At 37.9% G+C, this 25027-nt stretch overlaps 1 protein-coding gene across 1 annotated transcript in view; it reads left to right on the top strand.

The window, feature by feature from the left end:
* The window catches only part of JAZF1 (JAZF zinc finger 1), a 186821-nt gene that overhangs the window by 99785 nt on the left and 62009 nt on the right, over positions 1–25027 (top strand). The window lies entirely within an intron of this gene.

Here is a 25027-nt window from a genome sequence, read left to right as displayed (position 1 = left end):
GAAATTAAACTATTTTTAAAGTAGTTACCTAAGTAACAGAGCCTTGGCTTTTCAGTTACTGCCTGATGGCAGTACTGAAACCTTCAGCATGGAGGAATGGAAGGGCTTTTTGCATCTCAGTCTGTGTTACGGTAAAGAGCAGTCTGAGAGCTGCTCCTTGTTTTCCCACTCCAGTAAGCACTTTGAGGAATTTATGGAGGTAGCTCAGATTACTTTTCCTCTGGGAGGAGAGTGACCCATGGAGCATGCTGCTTGGAAGGGAAAGACGGCAAGGTTTTGTGCCGTTGCAGGGCCCTTTTTCAGTAATTGTGGCAAACTGTCTTCTAATCCTAAGTGAATGCTCAACAAGACATGATTCCATGTTTAAAACCCTTTTTTCCAGTTCTAGGTAAATCAACATGCTGCTGTTCTGGGATTCTTTTTCCTTCTTTTACATCATACTGGGATTTTTTGGTCAGTTGTTCTGTGTTTGAAAGTTCCAGTTAGTTGCGTTTTGGAAATGCATTTCTTGGAAAATAGCCCGTATGGGATTATTGGGTTTTATACACGGAACATCAGTTTTCTTTGTATCTTTGCTGTCCAGAGGGTGAGATACAAACTCATCAACCTGGAATATTAACCCAAAATTTAGTTTAGGATAGACTGAGTTGATTCAAACTCTCATGTAAATTTTTTCATTCTAATTCTACTTCAAAAATGGGAAAAAGCAAAACAAAACTGAAAACCAACAAACTTTTTAAAACACCAAGCCCACTGTTTGACTTTGTATAATTTGCTGGAGTGAAAGAATGTTGGTGGTTGTGGGAATCATACTTTGAGGTATGAAAGTAAGAAGTTGTGTTCACTTGGTGAAATGACAAAATTTGCTCCACTGCATGAGACTATGATGATTAAGAATATCCAGTATTGACATTATTTCCTTGGCAAGTAACTCTTGATCTTCCTGGAGGCAGTCTGCTCCTCTAAAACATATTTTGAAATTAACTGTTACCCGTTTTAGCACTTAGTTCTGTTGATCTCATTTAATGTATAAAACTTTTCTTTTCCAATATGTAGGCTTGTTATGCTGTTGTACATTTTGATATGTTTCCCTCTTTCCTTCATATACTTGGGCGTTTTCTCTTTTTGCTTCTGTGGTTATTGTACTTAATGTGAGGGAGGGGGAAGTTGGTTTTTTTTTTAATTAGAATAAAGCAGCTTTAAGACCACAGACTTCACTATGGAACTTGTTTTAATAAAATGGAACTTGACTGTCCAGTTTGAAATCAGGCTACTTTTAAAGTAGTTTGAGGGTGATACTTTATCTTGATTTCATGGGTTTGGTACCCTTTAAACTGAGTTCTATGTGACTGAGAGTTTTTGTTGCTATGTATTTTGTCCAACCTTTCTTACTCTGTCAATTCTGAAAAATAATTCTGGAGAAATGAACTATGTTGTTTGTATCCTAAAACCCAGTCTGAATTGACTCTTAGTTAAACCAGCCATTATTTAATTGCTCTTTTAATTGTATTTTAATTTTTTCCCAAGTGCTGATACATTTCATTGAACCACCTGCTCTACACAACTGCAGCTCCTGAGGGAGCAGCAATATCCATTACACTACGAGACATGCCTTTCTATTTCCCACTACATATGCCAGAGCGAAGTTCTGATTTGTTGTCCCAGGCTATGAACTCAGATTTTGTAGCCTAATACATGTCATAAACATGTTGCATACTGTTGGATATCAAACACCAGATACTGCTGCACTTTTTTTAAACCCATGCTTTTATGGCTTCCAAGTGGAATTGAACTTAGCTCAGTTCCTGCTGTGAGTTACAGACCTTAAAACCATCTTCCTCTGCAGGTTTGTTATGTTCAGTATGTTCTGTGTGGGTCATACGGTTTGTGGAGCCTGGGAAAATAAGGACTTCTGATTCTCAGGGACTGTCAAAATTGTGTGATAAGATGTACACTAAATATATGTTGTGGTAGAAAGATTAAGTGAGTGTGCTTTGTGCTCTACCCATTGCCCTGTTGTATGGTGGCTATTATGAGCTAAAACAAAACATAAATCTGGGTTGTCTGGCTTGCTGGCTGGGAGGATAAAGTATCAGTAAAACAGATAGTAGAGAAGAAAGGGTACAGGAGTCTCTGTTTACAACTTGAAACACAGTATTGTTTCAATTTCCCTTTTACCCTGGATATTTTCTTAGGCATATTATTATGGCAATACTGTATATGCTCTGAAGTTCTGAAGCAGCTTTTGGATCGTGAATGTCTGAATCTATAAGGCTTCATCTTTTTCTCTGCTGGAGATTTACTGCCATTACGGCTTTCAGTAACTACACACAGATGCAGCTTCCATAGTGTGTGATCCTCATATAGACAGATAACATTCCTTTTAAAACTGATGGACGAAATATAAATTATAGGTCATAATGGTTTCTTACCACTACATCAAACACTTGCATCAGACACTGAATTGCCACAAATCCCTTTCTCAGACAAAGTTTAGTGTAGCCTTAATGCAGTCCCCAGTATTGATGACTGCTCCCTGCTTACTTTGGTTTGGTTTCTTAGAAGTCAGAATTGGAATCAATAAAAGACACACTACAGCCAAAGCAGATGCAGTTAATCTGTTTCCGTCCTATAAATAAGAGAGGTTTGTCTGCAAGGAGTTCAATGGTGCTGCTACAGGGATGGGGTACTGGCTGTGATCTGTCAGGAGTAGTTGTAAATGAGCACTTGGACCAACATCCTCCGGTCCTTTCTAGAGGTACTTCCTTTGTAGATGGGTCAAGACACCTTCATATTTTGTATTGCATTGAAATGTAGTGGTTAGCTGCAATTGTTAATATTACTTATACTGGTACTTAGATATAGTATATATATCTTTAAGGTAATAAACGTGGCTGGGAATTTTGCTTGGTGTTTATTGGAATCTGCATAGTGTTGTTTGTGCCTCTGAGTGAGTGGATTAGTCTGGGTCTTTGGAGGTGATGGTTCTCGAGATTACTGTATTACCCAGCACTGCAGCATATACTGCAGTCAAGGCTTTTAGACTTGTGCAGTCTCATGGAGAAAGTATTCTCATATTTTCAGGTTTGTTTAGTATGCATACTGCTGGATATCTGTTATTGATGAAAGCAGCTGTTGTGGGAAAAACCCAAACATACCAACATTATTCATACAAGTGAGAAGACAACAGAGGCATACAAATAATTCCTTTGTTTGAAAAGGTAATATTAAAAAACCATTCAAAATAAAAAAGGATTTATTCCAAAACTTAATGAATTAAAAAGTCTTTACAATTAAGTTTTAATGGAAATATTTCAACTTTGAGATGTTAAGTACTAGAAATAGGAAGAAAGCATAATTTATTGGAGTAAATTCCTTTCACCTGGAAAGTGAAAGGTGAGAAATACGACAGTAACTTCTATTATTTGGATCATATACAATAAAAAGAACAATAAACTGTATACTTAATACAGTTTCTATGAAATACATTTTTCTTAGATACAGTAATTGCTTTGTTTTAAAATGCTCATCCTGTTGGGAAAAAACAGAAAAGTAGAATTCACTTACAACTGAAACTAAGCAGTCTTAATTATATACTGTTTCTACTGCAAATCACATAGTGGCTGTATTAGGGAAATGTTGAAAATAAAGACTGTTGTAATCTTAATTTTTTTTTAGTCTACCAAAATACTTTTAATTGCATTAATCCCAGGTTCTTTTGAATAGTGTTTTTCTATTCATAATTGAGGTCATAGAAGAAAGGTTATATAATAAAATATGTTTTAAGCATCGACCCTGCAAGCAGTAACAGCACACTGGTGTGAACATTTCCAGTGTTGCCTGTGGTGGCAGTCTATAGAATGAGCCTGTTGAATGTCTATAAAGTTTATTCGCATGCACAACTAGGAGTACAGATTAAACCTGCGATCAAAACTGGATAGCATCCTTGGGTGAATAGCTCAAGCTTATCCTTGCATATCTCTGAACAGGTCCTAACATTTTTGCTCCTCCCTCCAGATTTTATTTTTACCCAGCAAGATTTTGCCTCACTGTTACCATTATAAATTCCTGTATGCTCCAGGCTTCTGCCCCCACTTCCCTTTTATTTCAATGGCCCTTGACTTCTCAAGAACAAATTTTCTTACTCTGCTTCCTGTAATAGAAGTAGAACGAATATTTCTGAGCATATGCATTTGTAAAAGAAATTAATTTCATATAAAGTTCTAACCACTGCAGACTGTCCCCATGTCTTGTCCGGCCCACTGATTCTGGTTCTACTGCTATTGCTTGTTTTTTTTCCAGAAGTAAAATTAACCGCCAATGCCATAGGATTTAATGATAATTTGAAAGTTATTTTGAAAAAGTATCAAATCTTTAGGTAGCGATAGGTTTAGTATTCATGATATTACTAAAGTAGTAACAAGAAGAATGTTTTGGATTTGGAAGTAATGCCCTTTGAGTATGTTTGTGTGGTTTCTTAGCAGGGCATCCAAACCACATGATACTGGTCCTTTATTTCTTTGGCCTTACTTTTTTTTTCTCTTTTTCTTCTTTTTAAGGTACTATACTCAGTGCTGATTCAAAATTTAAAGTGGTTCTTACTTCTTTCTATACAGAAGTTTCACTCTTGCTCTTGGCCACATCTTTTCATATTTGTGTTTTGAACTAGGATTAGGCTGTATGTTTATTTGGTATTCTCTGACAGTTGGTTCTGGGTATGCATTTAGTTGTAGCAGTTAAATGTGCTTTCAGTAAGTATAATGATTTATGCTGAAGTTACCTAGCAGCATCCACAGCTTTTGCAATGCATTGCATTTTTCCTGTTGTTCTTTCTGACAGACTTTCCTGGGGTAAGCTATCAGCAGTAGTTAAACAAGAAGCTAATGAAAGACTTAGCCTTTCAGAGGTCATACCAAATAACTGGATGTGCCATCAAAATTTTCTCAGCAGCTGTCGCTTCCTTTTTCTAGGAGCGTATGTCTTAAGTTGCTTAAATAATGTGTGGAAGACCAAGGTTCAGTTTTCTCCTCTGATTCCTTAGGAGAGTTTTAATCCTAAGACTGTTGATTGGCTTGGGGTGGGATATAGTTTCTCTTCTTGATATTTCTCCTCCTTGCATCTTGATGTCTGTGTACTGTCATTGTATTGGCTGTTGGGGCACAGTTTGGAATTGAAGTCATGAGGCTGGAGTGAAGTATGTTTGTTTCTCCTTGCTTGCTCTCATAATAAATGCTTTTGCAGAAGGCATATGCAAAATGAAACAATTCTAAAACAGTGAGCAAATTCCTCTAAAATAGGTATTCAGTGCATCATTCACCTGATAAGCAGTAGATCAGACTTCAAGTCTTTCTAATTAATTCAGGTCTGAGATTTCAACTTTAAAGTTGTATCATTGGTGGTACACAATAAATTAATAGAGACATGCTGCAAATAAATATACAACCCCCTAAAATTGATTTTTAATCTCAAAATAGTTAATTTCACTTTTTGAATGAAAAATTAACAATGTTTAAAAAGAAGGATCACTAGAAGAAAAACTTCCTAACTTTTTTTTTTCAAGTTTAGAATACACTGTCTTAAATCTTATATCATGATTCAGAAACAGAAGGGTAGAGACAAGGAAGATTTTTCCACTTCAGGAATTCTACTGTAGACCAGTTTTTCTGCACAGGAACATCTGAGCCAGTGAATCTGATAAACTATTTTTGTGCCACCTGTTCAGACTTGCTACATTTTATAGTGCCTAGTACCACAGTTTTTGCCCTTTGTCTGAAAATCTAACTTTTCCTTCCTGTAACATGATACTGTCTTACTTGAATTGAATATCGTGGCTTTGTAAAAGTGCAGTGATTCCCTCAGATTGTTGGTTCTCATCACATTGAAGGTGCATGCTGATGCTTCCAGTAGCTGCTGGATTGAATGCATGTGACAGGATACAGAAAGAAAGGGATCAAAGTAACATGTCAATTACCAGATAATATTTTTCTGTCTAAACTTATTTTTAAGTTTGCAGTGACCAAGTAGCTCATGTGTTTTTATTCATGTAGCCATATCTTTATGCTTTGCTATTTGACTTGTTCTGGAGATGGAACAAGACAAACTTCAGATGGTAACTCAAACAAGATGTGCAGAAATGACTGATAGTTAGGGGAATGCCTTTTAGTTTGGAAGGATTTATGCAGAGGGCTTTGTTTTCTCTTTCTCTTTTTATCAGTTTCAAGCTAAGTGAAGCGGAAGATTTATATGATTTACAGCTCTTTTATTTCATGGCAGCAGTAAAGATCAAAAAGCAGATTGGCATTTTAAGGAAAAGCCTTAATGCCATGCCTTGAAATAAAAATTACATGGTGAATTGAAACAGGTAGGACACTGAAAGAATGTGTTTCAATTGTGGGTTTGATTTTTTTGTGTTGAAGCAAGAGGGTATTAGCTTTCTTCTCGTAATGCTCATATTGGAAGACTCAGGACAGAACAATTTCCATTTCATGACTCTCAAGGGAAAGAAGCGTTGACAAGTCAGCATCATTCTTTGTGAGTGTGCATGTACACACCTCTCTGTGTGTGTAGCTTAGTTAGCAAACACTAGAACCTGTCAGTATAAATCCTCAAGATTTTCAGGATTCTTGTCTCTTCTGTTATTTCTTCATCTTTTGTCCATGTGGCATACCAAAATTGATGAAAGAATTGTCTTTCTGGCACTGTTTTTTGTCTTGGCCAGTCCTGTTTCTGTTCCCAGCTTTCTTCATAGGTCTCTTGCACAGGTCACTTCATTTTGGGAGGGGGAAGGAATAACTCTTCAATATTTCCTGCTTTAGAAAGGAGGGCATTTCATTTCTGTGATATTTAAATTTGATCATAAGCAGAAGTACTGTTCTCAGAAGGACTATGTGTTTGCTGTACAAAAATTGTTTTCAGGTACTTTGCTGTCAGCTATGTGGGCTAACAAGGCTCTCAGTATGTGTTTCTGTGTATGATGGCACAATGAGGTCCTGATCCTTATTAGACTCTGGTAATAATGTGTTCATTCTTTGTATTTCAGTTACTTAATGTATTTGCAGAGTTATTTGGAAAACACATTGATGTGCCAGTTTCAGATCCTTTGCAGAAATAAGACTTTGTATAAACTATTATGCTTAGATTCTGAGTGAAGGATAAGTAAAAATTTTACATTTGTGGTTAATTTTTGAGTACAATCTTAGTTAAAATGGTTGAAAGGAATGGCTGTTCTTCTGGTCTTTACCATTTAAAAAATGGCTGACATAATACAGCTAGTTACCTCCTCTCCTGGTAAGTTTGGTGTTTTTTTTAAATCAACAACAGCAACAAAACATTAACATGCAAAAAAGAAAATTATAGGCTATGTATAATTATAGGCTATAACTTTTTAAGAAAGGTACTTGCTGTCCAGTGTTCTGGATTAAGCTTGTAGTGACAATCTTCGCTATATGGGATAACTTGCAGATTGGCAGACTTGCCATCCCTGGAATCTCAAAGCAGTCCAGACAAGGTGCTGGTAATTTTCGTTGACTGTAGCTTAACTTTTTATGAATCTAAAGTGTATTTATCACTGACCTTGTGGACAAAAGTAGTTGTGCTTATTTTTTCTCTCTTTACTCATTTTTAAAGAATAACAATATTTCATTGTAAAACTGCCCAATTAGATTTGTTGAAAAAAAGCATACATAGGATTAATTTACAGAAAGACTTAAAATGAGATTTTCAGATAAATTTAGTAGTTCAGAATGCAAAATGTTGTATTACAGTTTTTACCCTATATTAACTTCTATGTATATTAGCACGTTGGGGATTCTTATATTCCTTCCAATAATGAATATTCCCCTAATTTATTAAAATGTACAAAGTACATCCTGGAATAATTCCTGAACCATCTATGGGCACTTGATGTTTCCCTCCTTTCTCCATCATTCTCATTTTTCTGTATAACTCTTCCAGGTGCAATGTCTTGCTTGTTTGTATTCAATGAGGAACTATAAACATAAGGGCCATGTTGCAAAATAGAGTTGCAGCACAAAGATTGTCTTTGTATGTTGTTGTAGACAGTCAGAAGGAGGGATGCATTTTGGAGGTTATGTACCAAGGCTGTCCAAGTAAGTCATGCTTTAGGACAGCCTGTAACCTGGTCTAGAGATTAAGTGCAGATGAGAGAATGTTCTTAGTGCTGAAGAACTTGGCTTGTGAGGAAAGAACATTGATGTCATCTTCCGCTACATAAAATCTACTCCAAAGTGTTAGCCTCAGCCTTAATTTTCATTAAATACTTTTGCGGTTGGGTTGACCTCTCAATTTGATTTTGAGCCAGAGAGAAAGTTTGATATCCTGCAAAGATGCATTCCTTATCCCACCACTTCCTCTGCAATACTCCAGTGTCACAAGAAATTGAAACCAGGTGGAGAGCTTGATGGAGTTGGCTTCCTCCCTTATGTTTCTGTTGAAGCAGGGGGTGTGTTTAGCAGGGCAGCAAGGGAGTTTTGCAGACCATCAGCAAAATGCTCACAGAAGATGGTTCTCCTAGTTCCATGTCTGGAATAGCACAGATTATAAGAGTTTCTAAGTACCTTTAATACAGAACTGAGGAGATCCTATGTTGTGCCATGGAATCCCAACTAGGCTTCATGCTGTGGAAACAGGACAAAATGAAGGTTAAAATTGATGTCAGCTGAAAGCAACTGGTGGATATCTGAAACCTAAGCATGAAAGAGCACTGACGATATATGTTATAGTAAGGAATTACTGAAGCTTGACTGCCCTGATTGTGAGCAGGTATTATATAGTAATAGACCTTTTAACAGGATCAAAAGAGAAGCAAGAGGAAAAAGTTCCTTTGGCTTTTGTTTTTAGTGTGGAGCTGCTCTCATAAACTTTCAAAGTGCTAATAGTGCTGAGAGGAGGAAGCCCTGGCACATCATCTGTGAATTTCTTTTTTATCTATTTAATTTTGCCAGGATAGTATGGCATCATGTAATCAGAAAATAATTTTGTCGGTGTAGAGACACAGGCAAAGCCATGGGTCTTCCTTTTTTGTGTTGTTATGGGTGTAAAAACAGAGTAGGTTGCTCTCATCTCATCCTTGGATTTTTCTGAAACTTTTTATCCACATCTCAGAAAGTGAAGACAATTTACAAGGCTGTAAAAGTGAGAATTTGCATGATGAAGTAGAATTAAAACCCTGAAACTGGTGTGCATACATGGGCTAATTCTGATATACAGTTGTCGAATGTGTTTGTGAATAGAGGTGAACATCTGTGTATCTTTGACCTCTGAAAGTCTAACTTTAAAGTCTAATTAAATGCATTTTTACAATACTTGTTGTGTATGTTATATATTACAGATTGTTTAGCAACCTATGTTGGATTAAGGTGGCCTGAAACAGTCAAAAAGTTTGCTTGGCTCAGCAAACAAATGCTATTGAATGGAGTCTTTATTTAATGAATTTGGCTCAGTTATAGTACAATTAGTCAGGTTGATTTAGTACTTTCTGAGTCTTGGTTTCCCTGAAACAATACACTTTTGCAGACACTGGATTTCTTGTTCAAATTTTCCAGAAAACTGAGAAAGATTTTCTTTCTTTGTTATTGTTGGGGTTTTGTTTGTGGGGTTTTGATTTTTTTTTTATAATCAGGCACAAATTTTTCCCCAGGTGGTATATGAGGATACAAGCATAGATGGAAATAATTACAGAAGTAATTCCATCTGTAGGTGTAGATGGGCCACAGGGGTAGACACTGCTGATTTGTATTTGATTTATAGGAGAATTGTTGTGGGTTTACCTTATATGACTGTTTAATATCTAGTAATTCCTAATTAGAGTAGTTTTTGTAATGTATGAGAAAGATGGTGCAACAGAGAGGGAAGTAGTTGTGGGGTTTGGTACGTTCTCTACAGCCTTGACAGTACGATCTGTACCAACACAGAGAGGTATTTTGGGGAGTCTAGCCTTAAATTTGCATGGCAGTCCATGTTAAAATTTCCAGTAATAGTGTGACCCTTCTTTTTCACCATACCTTATCTCTTTGGTATCTACTGCTGTGGTAGACTACAGGGGATGGCAAAGATTTGTTTGAGTCTCCTCTGACTTTTTAATGTGGTTAGACTGAGATTTTGATGTGAGGCTTTTTTTGTTTTCTTTTAGTTTCTCCTCCATATAATCTTTTCCTGGCCTTTCTTAATGTGTCAGGCGTGTTAATCTGTATTTCTTGTGAAACTCTTATAATGAGGTCTGCACTGTTTGTAACAGTGAAACTCAAGGATTACTAACACGTTGTAGCTGCCGCCTTCTTTCTTCTCTGCCCTTCTTGCTGCCTCCAGCCTCTTCAGGCATCTGCCACTGGCTCTTCTGCTCTCCTCTGTTGCTGGCTGGGCTGTGCTCGCAGTTTATTGGCCTTGAGGAGGGCATATAATCTTGGTACCTCCTTACAGGCTGATGGAGGTGCAAAAAAGGTGAGTTGTTCCAAAGTTGAGTGTAAGTAACATTTCACATTTGCTGCCATCAGTGTTTGTGATTGACCATGTGCCTTGAATCAGCAGCTTTTCACTAAAACTCTTGAGCTGGAAGTAGGTTGAATTTATTACTTGCTTCTGTAGTGTGGATATCAGGACCATCCCTCTTAACATCCAGTTCACCCATAGCTCCTGTGGTGCTGATGCATTCCTTGACAATTTGTGGTAGTAAGTTCACCTGCTGCTACACGTAATGTGTAGGCAGTTAAATGCCTCCCTGACATCCGATCCCATCAGATCTCGGAAGCTAAGCAGGGTCAGCCCTGGATTAGTACTTGGATGGGAGACCTCCTGGGAAATGCCGGGTGCTGTAGGTTCTAGTCCTGAGGACTTCACTGGCACTGTCCAAGCTCGCTCGGCCATGGCAGATGAACCTCAGGACTGAAACGGTGGGGGCCAGTTCTGTGCACGCTGAGCCTCACCTAAAATCCACTGCGCAGGCTGGAAGGGCACACCCACGTGGGGACAGCCCTTCCCAAATCTTTGTTCGCGAAGCCGAGCCACACACACACACACACACACGTAATGTTAAATAATTTCAACAAAACTATAGTACTTGTTGAAAGCAGTTTTGTTACCTGCAGTAACTTCCAGTGTGAAACATGCTTAATAAAGAACTAAAAAACAGCTCAAAACATCCCTCTGTTCAAGGTGAGCCAATGCATTTTTGTGTTTACCAAAAGTTATTAAGCACTTTAACCCAGGTCTGTCAGGCAATGTTATTTGCAAGAGGTAGCTGAACAGTTCCTGTCCTCTATATAAAGGATTATCAGGACTGATGCTGACTATTTAACCACAGAGGTTGGATATAAGAGCCTATTCCAACTATTTCCAGCACTAAAACTTTGAGCTTGTGCTTTTAATGTGATCTTTGGGATCTGACCAACTATGGAAATACGATCTGTTACCTATATTGAGATTGTAGGAATGCCCTGAGTTTGTATCCAGTACTATATAGCAGCTCTTTAATAAAAAGAAAACCAATAGTGTTACCATTTTCAATAACGGAAAAAGACCTCTTGCTAAATGTTATTCTCATAATCTGCTAAATATATGGTAAGAAATGACATTTTGTGGGGCCTTTAAAGAACACACAAGGGAACACTTACTTTTCCTATTCCCATTAATTTTCCTATGTAAAACATATCCCTTTATTTTTTATATTTTTTCTACTGGTATTCTTGCACAGCTCTTAGTCACTGTGCTCCCAGAGGTTGCCCTTTGTTGTTCACATTTTAATGTAGAAAGCTGGGAAAAGGGGTTGCAGAAACCTGTAGTGCAGTTTATAAAATTAATATATTCTTCCTTTTACTAGTAGAAGAAACATACTATCATTAGGTGAAGAACTACTATTTTTTTTTAATGCTCCATGTAGTGCAACTTCATTTATTCTTGTTGGCATCTAAGGTGCTGTGCACATAATTGATCATTTGCATCATATGTTTTAAGGGCCTGTGAAGTGTTGCTGGTAGTTTTGATTTTGACCTTCTGGTTCAGTTAGAACAGTGTAACTCAGCTGAGCTAGGCTGGAGATTGTAGGCAGCAGTGCTGCCCTACTGGAAACCAGCTGTCACCTCTTTAGTATGGATTTTCCTTTAGACTTAGAGTCAGTCCAGTAAAGGCTCTTGACTGGATAGTACACTGACTCAGAATCTGTTATAGGAAACTACCTGTCACAGTTTCTAATTGACTTCTTTTACTAATCACATGTGCATAGATGAAGATTGGCTTCAGTCATCTCAGCAGCATGTGCTTGTGAGAGATCAGAGTTGACTATTTTCCCATTGGAATGGACCATTAATATTATGAAGCTTATTTTTTCCTTAACAATATTTTCATGCAGGGATTAAATCATTCCCAAAACTGAATGTAACACAGATTTTGGTTTTTATTTCAGACTACAAAATTTTAAAAATATTTTGCTTACATGATATGCAATATAAAATAACAACCTACGTGCCTTCCCAAAGGTATAGTAAGTCTAGGCAATTTTTTATTTTAATGTTGGTTTAATATGATTGAGAAGTAAGGAAACATTGCCGGTAGTAAAATCTTTATAGGAAAAGATGTCATATGTTCAGTGAGCTAGGCAATTAAGTACGTTTTGGCTTTGTATTCATGTGATCCATAAAAGATGTTCAGTTTCCTCATTATTATTTTTCCTTTCCCTTTGCTACCTCAGCGATGGTATATGCAGATAGAAAATACTGCTTCAGTAAAGTTTGGGCTTAATTATTTCACATCCCGAGTGTCTGAAAAGGATGCTGGAGGTTTGTGCACGTGTCGTGATGAAAAGGCTTAGCTTCTTAGTAAATGATTATGATTATAAATGGACAAAGAGAAGAACTGCAGCACAGAGATATTCCATCCACATTTCCTGAAAATAGTTGCATGGCAGAAATTGTAATAAAGTAGAAGTTCATTACCATGAACAATTTTGATTTGGAAGAGCAGTAATTGTATACATACTGCTTGTCAGTGCATGTTCTCACATAGGATATAAAACTAAAACATTGCTGTCTGAAGGGTTTTTCTTGTGTCCTCATTTTGTTTGAGGCATCATTTATTGGGGTAGCATGTCAGGCACAGTGAAACTTTCACGATGAAACCTGAAACTGGATGAAACAAACCTGAAGGCTGGATCAAGTTCACAGAAACATTTGCTGAGTTTTGTAAGTCTGGGTTGAATTTGCAACCAATCTGCGCTCACTTACTGTGCAGTGAAGGAACCACAAGAAATGTATTGGTTTCATATGGTTTCAGCCCTCAGTCACTTCACACTACTGGTGACTTCAGCAAAAGCTGGTCATTGCTTGCTCAAACTGCGGTGAAAGTGAACAGAGGCCCATGTCAAATGATGTAAAAAGTCAAGTGTAGTAAGTGGTTTGACAGTGCCATCCAGTCAGAATGAGACAGAAAGCAAGAGACTTTTGTGTTCCCAAAAGCATGAAGAGGAAAGGCAGATGTAGGCAGGATGTCCCATCACACTTGAGAAGCTCCCACTTGGTCATTATTGGGCTGTAGTAAAAGTATCAAATTGAATTGTGGATACAAGATGGGTGTTTTGTTGACAGTAGAGAGGACAAGTGACAGCCAGTGAGCAAAAGTGAGGATGGCTTCCCTTTTTGGGTACAAACGTGTGAAGTTTTGTGGGGAATAAAGAGCTGGATCAGCTGAGTTACGGGATGACTGAAACATATCAAGAAAGGAAAATTCAATAGACAGGATAAAAAAACTTAGTCCAGGAAGGGTTCTTCAGTGTGATGGGTACAGGCCAGTATCTGATTTTGACAGAGAAGGGAGACACTATGTTTCTCATTGAAGGATTATTTCTGGATCCTCATGAGTAGATGAGAAAAGCTTTCTATTTTCAGTTGCCTCTGGTAAATAGAATCATCTTGCTGCTGAGGATCACTTAAAAGCTTTGCTTCCTTATCCTCAGAAGGTACTTGCTGATATGGGTGCTTGCAGCTCTCCCTTGTGAGCACTGTGCCACAGAAGAACTTTGATGGTTGCATATTTAGGCATCTAGGGCTTGGTATCATTCTTCTGTGGTAATGCCACAAACAAGCAGTTCCTTTCTTATTTCTGTGACATCAATGCTAAATCAAATTTGCTAGCACTTGAAGCTGCTGAACTTTGGATTTAGTTCCAAGTACATGGAAATATATTTGGCAAAGAAGATTTAGTAATAAATAAAAAGCGATCTCCCAAAACATATGTAGGAAGCCTGGTTTCTGGAATTCCACCATTTCTGCCACTCAGAGTTGTGAAACCTGATGACCAGTTTTTCACTAAGCTTAGCAGTAGGGTAGAGGTCTGAAAAGATAGATAAATTAATCTAATCTTCATCTAACAAGCTGTTGACTGGGTGAAGAAACCTAATTGAATGCTCTGGGTGCTGAGGGAAAGGACTCAGGTGCTAAATGCTGTCTGAGAGTGCTGCTCTGGAGTAGCCTTGGCACATAAGAGTTTGGAGAAAGCAGGTTTCCATTATTTTTGCTGGTCCTAGGCAATTTGTTTTCTGTCCATATCATCTAACGGAAAAGTCTCTAGAGCCTTGTGTTTGGCACTCTAACATTTCGCACAGTACTTCCCAGAACTACTGGTTTGTCCTCAGGGAATTCACTAATTATCTGTGAGAAATTAAGTGCCTTGCTATAGTGCTGGCTTCGGATCAGTGGGAATTGTAAAGAACAGCAGAAGGTAGAAACGTTCTATGAGGAACTTTATTATAGGATCAATCAGCCAAATATCCAAGAAACATCACAAATTAAATCTTCTGGTTTTGTCTGTTTGGCACCTGTGTTCCTGGTGATACTGTGTTGTGTTGCAGGCAAGGCAACCAAAGTCTGTGGAGCTGAAATTAGAATTGGGGATCCCATGTGAGCCATGACAGAGAACAGTATCTAAAGGGATGAACGTTATCAGAAGTATAACCCCAGTTTTCAAATGACAGATGCTGATGAATTGGCTAGATAATTACATTAGCATTTACTTGCCTAAAAACAGCAACAGTTCACAGAAAGTAGTGTTTTCATTGTTATATCTGTGATGCAGCTTTGAGGAGAACAAAACCAGGTAGTCCCTGAGGAGCAACTGAGCCAAAGCAGCTCAGAGATGTAAGACCTGGCTGCCTTTAGCCTTTACATCTCCTACTCCCTGACTGCATATTTGTACTGGGTTTTTTTCACCTCCTGGTTTCCCGGGAAAATGAAATTGATGCCGCATTTCTAGTTCTCAGTGAATTGAAACAAAAGTGACAGGGCTGATGACTTAGATTTGATTTGGTGTGATGCTGTGTGATTTAAGAGGTGTCCTGTAGGTTAAAAGGTGGTGACAGGATTTCAAAGACTCATTGCTATGAAGAGGAGGATAGGATCTCACTAGGTAGGAAAGAAGAGTGAAAGGACAGTGGAATGTACAAGGCTGTATTCATTCTTTACCCCTGTTCATATATTACATCTTTGAGACCTAGAATAGGTATTTTTCAAACACTGCCAGGTAAGCTGTGGAGGAAGGGAGGTATTTTGCTTGAAATCAATTTGTTGTACCTCTTTTGTTGAAGACTGTTTCAATCAGTGTTACTAAAGAGAAAGTTACTGACAGTAGCCAGATGAAGATGAATATACACTTTCAGATCTTTGTAGGGATGAAGTGGGAAATGTTTTCTATGGAAATTAGAGGATGAGTATAATAAATATTCCCACTAGCATGTAAAATACTGAAATGTATTTTGCCTCTAATATTGGCTCTGTTAAATGTAGCACAAGTTACAAACTGCTCTTTCCTTGCATCATTTGATTTTTGGGAAAGCCATTAGTGAAGGTATGAAGCTGTGAGCCAAAATGCACAGGTTCTGTTCCCCATCCTATAAATTATCTGCTTTGCGATCTGAGGCAAGGCATTTTTCTGCCCCTCTGTCATTTCCTAACCTCTCTGATGCTGACTGCTGATAGATCTCTCCATGTCTATGATAAAAGTACTTTATATCAGACAGGTGGTGGTGTCTGCTGTATCTCTCTAGTTGGTATCTGTTTCTACAGCATATTGAGAATTACAGTTAATAAGCTAATCAAATAGAAGTATGTTAATTTAATTTCAATGACACAGATGTTACTTTAAATTCCATAATACATAACATAGAGGTTAGTTTTTCAAGACTGGACGAGGTGGGCAATTTAGTGTGAATTAAATGCAGAAATTTTCTGCATTCTGCTGTGGTTTAGAAAGCTTTGGTTAGTTTTTCTGCCCTCAACTGTTCATTTTGCTACACATGTCTTCTGCTTTGGTAGTCTGGTTTAACCAAACAAGAAACAAAACTATCAAGGTGCCTTGTCAAGGGCTGCTTTCTAGTAAAAGTCTGCACAGAAACATGCAGTGCGGGCAGCTTTGTGAAAATGTAGATGGTGGGAGACTTTTTCAAATTTCAGATGTTTTGTGCTTGGCATTCACGTAATAGGTTGGATCTGTTGGCTTCCCAAACTTGCCATTTGTCAGAAAATATGCATTTGTGAACTTGAATGCATGGTATGTATACAATACAACTAAAATTAGGCTATGCAGGCTTCAAAAATTACATTCCAAAAAATACCAAAATTAGTCTGGAGTCCATTCTTATAATTTCTGGGTTTTTTTGAAATAGTGATTGGTAAAAAACACACACCTCAAATATCGTTATCCACATGTAATATGTTGTCCTTCATTCTGTGGAATTAGTGAGCTTGAAATCCTATTGACGGGAGAATACTTTAGTCCAGATGGCCTCAGCTTTGTGTAATTTACCTTTTAACGTATGGCTTACCAGCTGGGACAGCTTTGCTTTGGGTGAAATTTGCATAGCCGTGAGATATTTGTTACATGCCTGGAAAGAAAAGTTCTGGCTTATGCTAATACTTGGCTATCACCACATGCTGCCACTAAAGCAGCAAAAAAAGAATTAGACTTTTCATTTGTTCTCAGCAGTTAAAACATGAGTCTCTGCTTTATAAAGATTAGCTATTTTTCCATGAACTCTTTACTACTGATGAAGCAGGCAGTGCTTTAATCGTGAAATTGTTTTACCTTGTTAAAATACTGCCATTCATGTTTAACAAATTAAGTTATAAAATACTGAATTTATGCACCAGGCATTTCCAGACTTCAAATAAATTTTCAGACAAAACAAACTAAACCATTATGGGATTTTACTTTTTAATGCTTGGTTATATTCTAGTTTTATTTTTGTTACAGTAGTTTTAAAAGATTAGACATTACTGGTTCTATAATTGTGCCACACTATTCTTGTAAATGTCCCAATAACAACAATAATTAATATCCCCACATTTGCATTTTAAGCCACTCCAATTTCCCTAGTCATCTATTACTTGGATGTGAAAAAATCATTTCTCGTCAAAACTTGGCACAGAACACCTGAATTCCCTACTTTTAACCAGATGTAAAAATAAAAGTGAATAAATTCATCTTTTCCCACTGATTAAAAGGTTCAATAAATTAGGAATTAAAATTCATCCTTGTTTTGATAAATCGTTTTCATTTATGAAAGTTCAGAATCCCTCTGATCTAAAAAAAAAAAAAAGGGGGGAGGGGAAAAATGAAGAGGGAAGTAGAGAGGAAGGGGGATCGGGGGCTCTGCCTCACAACTGGTATAGCATGAGAACTGCTGCCTTCCTGAGAATGCCTAATAGCCTCAGCTCCCGGTAATTTCAGCGGAACACTTGCTTTGTGTAGTGAGGCACCCTAAGAGGACAGTCACCATCTCCATTTGGCCACTGTTTAGATGGTAGGATGCTGATCTATCTCAAAATACTTCCAAGTGGTTAGTTCAGGCCAAAGGGCCTTGTCAGAGGTACAGCTGTTTCAGAGTAATGTATGTCCTTTACTTCCCTGAGAAACATTATAAATGGTTTTTCACCTACATCAATTTCTTATGAAGATGCTGGGAATATCCTGGTTTAGTCCAAACCAAAACTTACACAAAAGCCTGTAGTTTCTTGCTGAACCTTCTGAAGGAAACTTCTTGAGCCTCGGGTGAAATTTCTGGATGTTGAGAGAGACCCATTGATTTAGAGTTACACTTGATGAGGTGCAAGTTTTATTCTGTGATGCACTGTTCTAATTTTAGTTTTCACTGGGGTAAAAAGCTTAGAAATTTTGAGAATCTTCAGAAATGGCAGAAGCATCTCCTGCTTTGGGTCAGTGGCCACGCAAAGCCCTACCCTGCAACATGTGGAGTGGGTGGGTGGTTGTTTCATACAGAGCTGAGGAGTGGTTTTCCTGCTGGACTGGTAAAAGTCTGTTGCAATAGTACTGGGTTTATGCCAATGAATCATCTCTATTTATTTAGAAAAACTTTCTCTTCAAGCCTGACTTCAGTTCATACAATTATTGCAACTGTGACTCCCATGAGGGGAATTGCACAGTTGTTGTGGATTCTGTCCAGAAGTGCTGGCTTGCCCAAGGTGTAGGTGTAAAATTGTATGTAGCTCAAATATACTATTTTCTCTTCAATCGATGTTCATGGTCACCACTAGAGGAGACCAAGATAAACAAGACAAACAGCGGCATGTAAAGACTAGACCATGTTTGAAGCCTGATGTCAATTTCTGTTCCTATTACTGTCACAGATTTTTATAACCCTTTGGCTTTATTCCAATCTGAGTTGAAGTGTCAGGTCTATCTTTGGGAAGTGATATTTCTGAAAGCCAAAAATGTGTAGGTGTATCCTCATTTGTCTGCAGAAGAAGGAGCAGGGAGGGAAGGGAATGGTGTCAACCTGTATTGCTGGAAGCACATTCCCTCTATGAAGTGCAAGGTGTTCTGCTGTTCAAGTTCACACTATTTGCCTTCACAGAGGAAAGGATGTTTGCCCTTGATGGCTGGTCCATTTCATATCCTGCATGAAAGAGAACACAGGTTTACTAAGGCTACATTAACATATGGTCTTGAGTGTAAAATATTCATTGATTTAAGTCGATGAGGAAGTAGGCTGGTATTGAGCCTGAAGAAGGGGAAAATGCAGCCTACTCTTGCCCTGAATATGTAAATATTGGCATACAGGAATAGACACTTAAAATTTACCACAGAAGTGAGAATACTTTGTAAGTATCCCATCAGAATGACAAAAGAACAGACATGTTTTGTAACTTGAAACTCAGGATTTCTTCCCATTTCTGTCTCTAGTGGTTGGAGTTCTTCACTCTTGCTAGATTACAAGTCCACAGGGACTTTTAAAACTACTTATTCAGACTTTACTGTTTTGGATGTACAAGAGTTAGTTGCATTAAGCTGTAACTTGGAAAAAAAAACTGAAACAATTTTATAGCATTTTAAAATAACTTTATTAAAGGATAGCATAAAAGATCACAGTTTCTCTGTTTTTACAGCTCTGCTTTGAAAAGATAATAAAGCTACTACACAGGACATGTATTAGGGTGGTGATTAATGTGTCTGTGTGTTACAACTCTGAGTACTCTGAAACTAGCTTTATATTGGAATGAATGAAAATGTCACATAGAGAAACCACAGAGGACGAGTACAGTGCTAAGAAAATAACGTACACTGGTCTCTCACTAGGTAACATTTTACATGTAGCAGAGGGGGCTAAACCTTTTTTCCCTTCCATATGGGGATCTTAAAGTATTTAACATCAAAGAGGAGCTCTGTTTTGATAGAGTAATTGATAGAGCCTGGGTAATCCTATTGCACAAGCCTTAGCAGGAAGCTGGGACTCTTGACATAAAATGAAGACTACAATGTAATTTTTAATGTAGTTTTCTAGGACTATTCTTTAACCACAGATCTTTATTTCAGGCACTTGGGTTTTAATACCTTGGTTTTAAGATGAGATCTGTCATTGAATATCTAAATAAATGTTTTTATTGGGAGGAAGATACTAAGACAGTATTATTCCTCTAGGGAAGGACAGATATATGCCCTCTTGTAGACACCGAGTAATTTAGGTTGGAAAGGATTCCAAGAGGTTTTGTCATCCAGCCCCTGGCCCCATGTAGAGTTAACCTCAAAGTTAGATGAGGTTGATAATGGATCTTTGCCCTTTGGGTAACCTTTCACATTGCCAAGGTGCACTGGTGACACCTTTTTTCATTATATAAAATTGAAATTTTCTATGTAAAAACTTTTATCCATTGACTTCTGATAATGCACACACCTTTGAGAAGAGACAAAATCAGCCAGCTTGCTCAGCTTCTTCACCAGCTTTCTCAGCATGGTCCAGCCTTGACCATCTTAATGCTTCCCTGCTGACCTGATCCCATCTATCGCTTTCCCTCTGTTTTGGCGTTGCAGAAGTGGACATACTCTTCTAGATCTTTCCTCACAAGTGCTGTGTAGATGTGTGTAATGGCTTCACTCAACCTGCTGCCTGCCATTGTACTAAATGTGACACAGGCTGTGACTAACCTTCATTGCTGCTGTGATGTACTCATTTCTTGCTCCTTGACCATCAGAATTGCCAGGTACTTTTCTGAAGAGATACTATTCGAGTTCCACAGCCTGTACCTCAGGACAGGATTATTCTGTTACAGATACGAGAATTTGCAGTGACCCTTTACCGGAAGCCAATTTAGGACTGTGTGAGAGTGCTTGATAGAGATGTATTAGAAGTACCCAAGTTCTGGCACTGCTGCAGAAGGACTCCACCAGCTGTGGCTTTTTCCAGATTTCCAGAGAAATGCTGCAGACAGCAGAATATTGTGAAAGGAATGCTGTGCCTTTATGAGCGGTCAGTGAGAGAAATTCAGTGCCTTCTTTTTATTCTCAAGGTGATGTCCTATACTTAGCCACCATAAAGACTGTGAGAGCTGGAGATAGCTGCTGTAGGGCTCTGGTTATTTTTGTTGAGGGAGAAGAATGTTGTCTTTTGCACAGGGCTAAGATACTTCATTTCCATCACCAGTTCTTTTTTAGGAGGTAGCATTTTCCAAGACATTACTGGACGCAATGATCAGCAGTATCAGTGCTGCACTTAATAACAAAACAAAAAAACAAATAGGGAGCTCAGGCAGGTGTAGATGACTAGTTGTCTGTCATGTGTGACTGGATGTTAAATACCAGAACTATCAGCCACCAAATACTCAGTTGTCAGCTAACCCAGGTTGACGTGAGGAACGTTCTTTGGGCAGTGTGCCTCTGAGAGTTTGCTGTAAGAGCAGCTCAAGTAACCTAGTCAACTTATGTTTTCAGTGAAATTTGTCTCAATTACAGATACAACCACTAAGTATTTTAATAAGTATATCACTAATAGTTTAAAAAAACACAGAGGATTAAGAGCCATATGTTCTCCCAGGCATGTGAGCTTAACAAATGGAGCATTTTGCTGTAAAACTTTTTTTCCCTCTTTGGTATGTAGCCACTCCATCACTTGGCAGAAGTGTGATTCTATGCAACAGATCCACAGACTCCAGGCAAGAGTGTGTGGTCTTACAGCAGCATGGGAGGAGTCGGGTCAAAGGCAAACTTTTATATGTGCACTGTGCTACTGAGGGGAAAGGAAGCAGTAAACCAGAAAGGACTGCCTTCCTTCAGTACTGGCTCTTTTGGTTTTCCCTTCTGCAGCTGAGGAATCCCCTCCCTTCTCTGCTTCTCATGTAAGAGCACAGATGCTGTATTGGAGAGCCAGTGGAGCTGTGCTAATAAGGTTGAAGTATAAATGAAGAACCCACCCTGCAGAGCCGACACTGTAGATTTTGTTGCCTGAGATGCATTTTGTGGAATACAAACCATGTTGGATGTATACAGTATATCGTATGTGAAAAATAAATCAAGCAGCGAGGGGAACAGCATGGTGTTTTCTGGACAGATCTGCATTTCTGGATGCCAAACATGGTTACAGTAATCTCATATTTAAGGGAGTACAAATTGAAACCTTCTTTCAGTGTAGCCTGATGGTAGAAGTATTTTAATTGATGCAACTACAGTTTCCTGCACAGATATGTCTCTTCACTGTGTATGGTTGTGAATCAAAAGCTTTTTCATAATTTCTTTGAAATGTGTAAGCACAAGTGGGAACAGCATAGTATCTTTAATCTGATCTGTGGTGCTAAACTTCCAGATTGATGTAATTTCAATGACTAGTTCCATGACTTTGATATTTCTTTCATACCAAGTGGTTTTATAGTATCTAATATTCTTGGGTTAGATATACTGGAGTGTATGGAATTTTAGTAATATTGCTATAGTAACTAGATGAGGTTTCAAAGAATGAAGAAAAATTCTGGGTTTAAGTCAGAAGGCAAAATGATATGAGTCTCCCAGCTGGTATTCAGCTTCACCTGTTTCAAGTGGTTGTGCTTGCTTGCCTCTGAAATCTTCAGCAAATAGCTAGTAGTTCAGCAAAGGAAGCAATTAGACGGCCATGAAAGAGCAATCAAGAACATTTTCTTTGTAGGGAAACAAAGAATACCTTTAAAGGATGATTGGTAAAGGTTAAGTGCAGCCTGAAAGAAAATCAGGCCATGTGCAACTTGTGAGAAACTTGATTTCAATATTTGCTGTACTAATTTGACATACTGTTGGCATAAAAATCAGGTCATTCCACTTATGAAAGAAGAAATTATGGCATGCTGAAATATCTTCCTTTAAAGCTTTTTGTGCTTTTTTCAAAATCTTTGGAGTTACTTAATTCCATTTGCAGCTGGAATTGCAAACTCCTTGCAACCATAATGTCTGAACCAAATTTTCCTCTCTGCTGTGGGACTGTTTCAGAGGATATAAGATTGAAAGAATGTTATGCAACTTGATATAGACATTTGAATCTGTTCCATTTTCTTGATTTATAAACTAATCTTCGCAAGTTTTTCATATATAGTAATATAGACTTCTTTCACAGCATTTGGGATCATTTAACTGAATGAGGAACTTAACTATAAAATAATGTGCAAGACTGGGTGGTATTTTAGTTTTGCTTCATGAGTATGAATGTGGTTGCCAGTTCATTATGGTCTTAAATCCTGAAGTTGCAGGTACTGTAGGTGGTTTGTAGGCTCAAAATTGAATACTGAAAGAACAACCCAGTCAGAGAACAAAATTACAGATATGAGAAATACCTTAAGCACAGTCACCATTTCAAATATGGCTGTGGACAAAAATTTAGCAAAAGACTTTATTTATGTCCATGATTTTCTGATGTCCACATCTTGATTGATGTACTCATGTCCACCTTTTGGATCTTTCTTTCTCATGTGTTTCATAGGTTTCCTATCTGTTCCTGTAAGCTTTCTCTTTCTCTAACCTATTTCTGTGTAGGGTAAGAAAAGATATCACAATTTACCTCTTTATCATTCACTTTGAAATCAGTTCAGATAATTCATGAATCTTTCATTTTCCTCAAGAAGATACATATTTTACTCAGTTCAGAGTAGCAAATGCATACTGGGAATTGATTGAACTGAATAATATTTTTTAATCTTCTTATTTTTCTTTTCTCCATGTTGCACACACCTGTTTTGCAGGGTCTGATGGCATGGGACTACTAGTTGTCAGAGTAACATGGGAATATCTTCCCAAAATGCAACACATTGTCATAGGGTAGTTTATAATATATTCTGTATTACATATATAGAGGGAGTATATAATACTGTTTAAACGGCCATATTGTTGGTAACAAGACTGCAGGAGTTGTAGCTGTGTGTATTCTCCAAATATCTTGTTGTGTGCAATTGACAAAATCCTAAGTAATTTTAGCAGTCAAGTTCTGCTTTCAGAAGTACATGGCATTACAAAGCAAATCTGCATTGGCTTCTAAGTGACAGGGTTTTGACTGATACTGTGTCCTGCAGAGCCTGATGCTTTTATCAATCTGAGCCAGCCAGAAGGTAGCTGGAATGGAGTGACTCGTGCCAGAATCAGAGCAGACTCTTCCAATTTTAAATCTTTAGCGCAATATAGCAAGGTTTTAAACTTGCTGGATGATATTCTGATGTAGGGATCCTGAAAAGCTCTGAGGGAACAGAAAGGTTGAGCTGTGATAAACAATCTTTAGCTTGTTCCTTTCTCTACCTTATTTGTTAACCTTTTATGTGTACAACATTTTAACGGGGGCACTTGAAGATGTCATGAATTTGCAGGATGGTTCTGGAGCTTGAACTATATCTGCGAAATACCTGCATACAGAGACAGGAGTTTGCAGAATCCTAATCCTGTTAGACAGACTTCAGGGGTGATAGATTATTTGTTTTTCATGCTTTTAGTATTTACCAGTGTTCTTTTTATCTGCCTCAATAAGGTGACATAGATGGGTGTCCTGGAGTGTGAATCCAGTTCTTACCTGAAGGGTTTCAGTTCTGATTAAGGTTTGCAGTATGATGAGGCAGCGGGAAGAAGTTCTTTGTGGTTTCCAACTGATAGATGCTCTTCTGTGGGGAGTATCTCAGTTTTGTAAGTTCTTGAAGCAGACCATTCTTTTCCAACACTTTAAAAAATTTTTTCTTAAAAATATATATATTATTTTAAAAAATACATAAAAATTATGTAATGAATCTTTTTAAAAACAGATGACAGGCATCATACTGAAGAGGAAAAATAAATAATGGAAACTCTCCTGTGGGTCGAAATTACATTGCTGTCCCCTTCTGATGTGAAATAACTGCCTAACCCTATCGGTTCTGGTGACCTGTAGGGTTTGTTAGCAGAGGAAGTCAATGAAATGCATCACAATTAACAATGTCTTGTTGATCTCCCATGGACTGGAACTGTAGCGGATAATTGTGTAGTAGTGGGAGTTTTGCCATGACTAGCTTTATCATTTTGTCAGTTTGCTAATAAAAGGTCACCAAGGGTACAGAGCATCTGAGATTTACATATGGCAGATAAGAAAGCGTTCTGGGGAGCCCACTTTGGAGAGGGGCCTGGGTGTTTGTTGCAACTACACCCATGCTGTGATTCCAGAATTGACAAGAAGCGCTATTACTAAGCGGATCTGCCAAGGTAATTAGGATTCAGAGTTGCATTTTTAATCTAACTTGAGTCAGATAATTTATCACAGCAGTAG

The sequence above is a fragment of the Pithys albifrons genome, chromosome 7 (genome assembly GCF_047495875.1).
Source record: "Pithys albifrons albifrons isolate INPA30051 chromosome 7, PitAlb_v1, whole genome shotgun sequence".
Classification (NCBI taxonomy): domain Eukaryota; kingdom Metazoa; phylum Chordata; class Aves; order Passeriformes; family Thamnophilidae; genus Pithys; species Pithys albifrons.
Note: the sequence above shows the minus strand (reverse complement) of the source record. Positions and strands in the feature narration are given on the sequence as shown.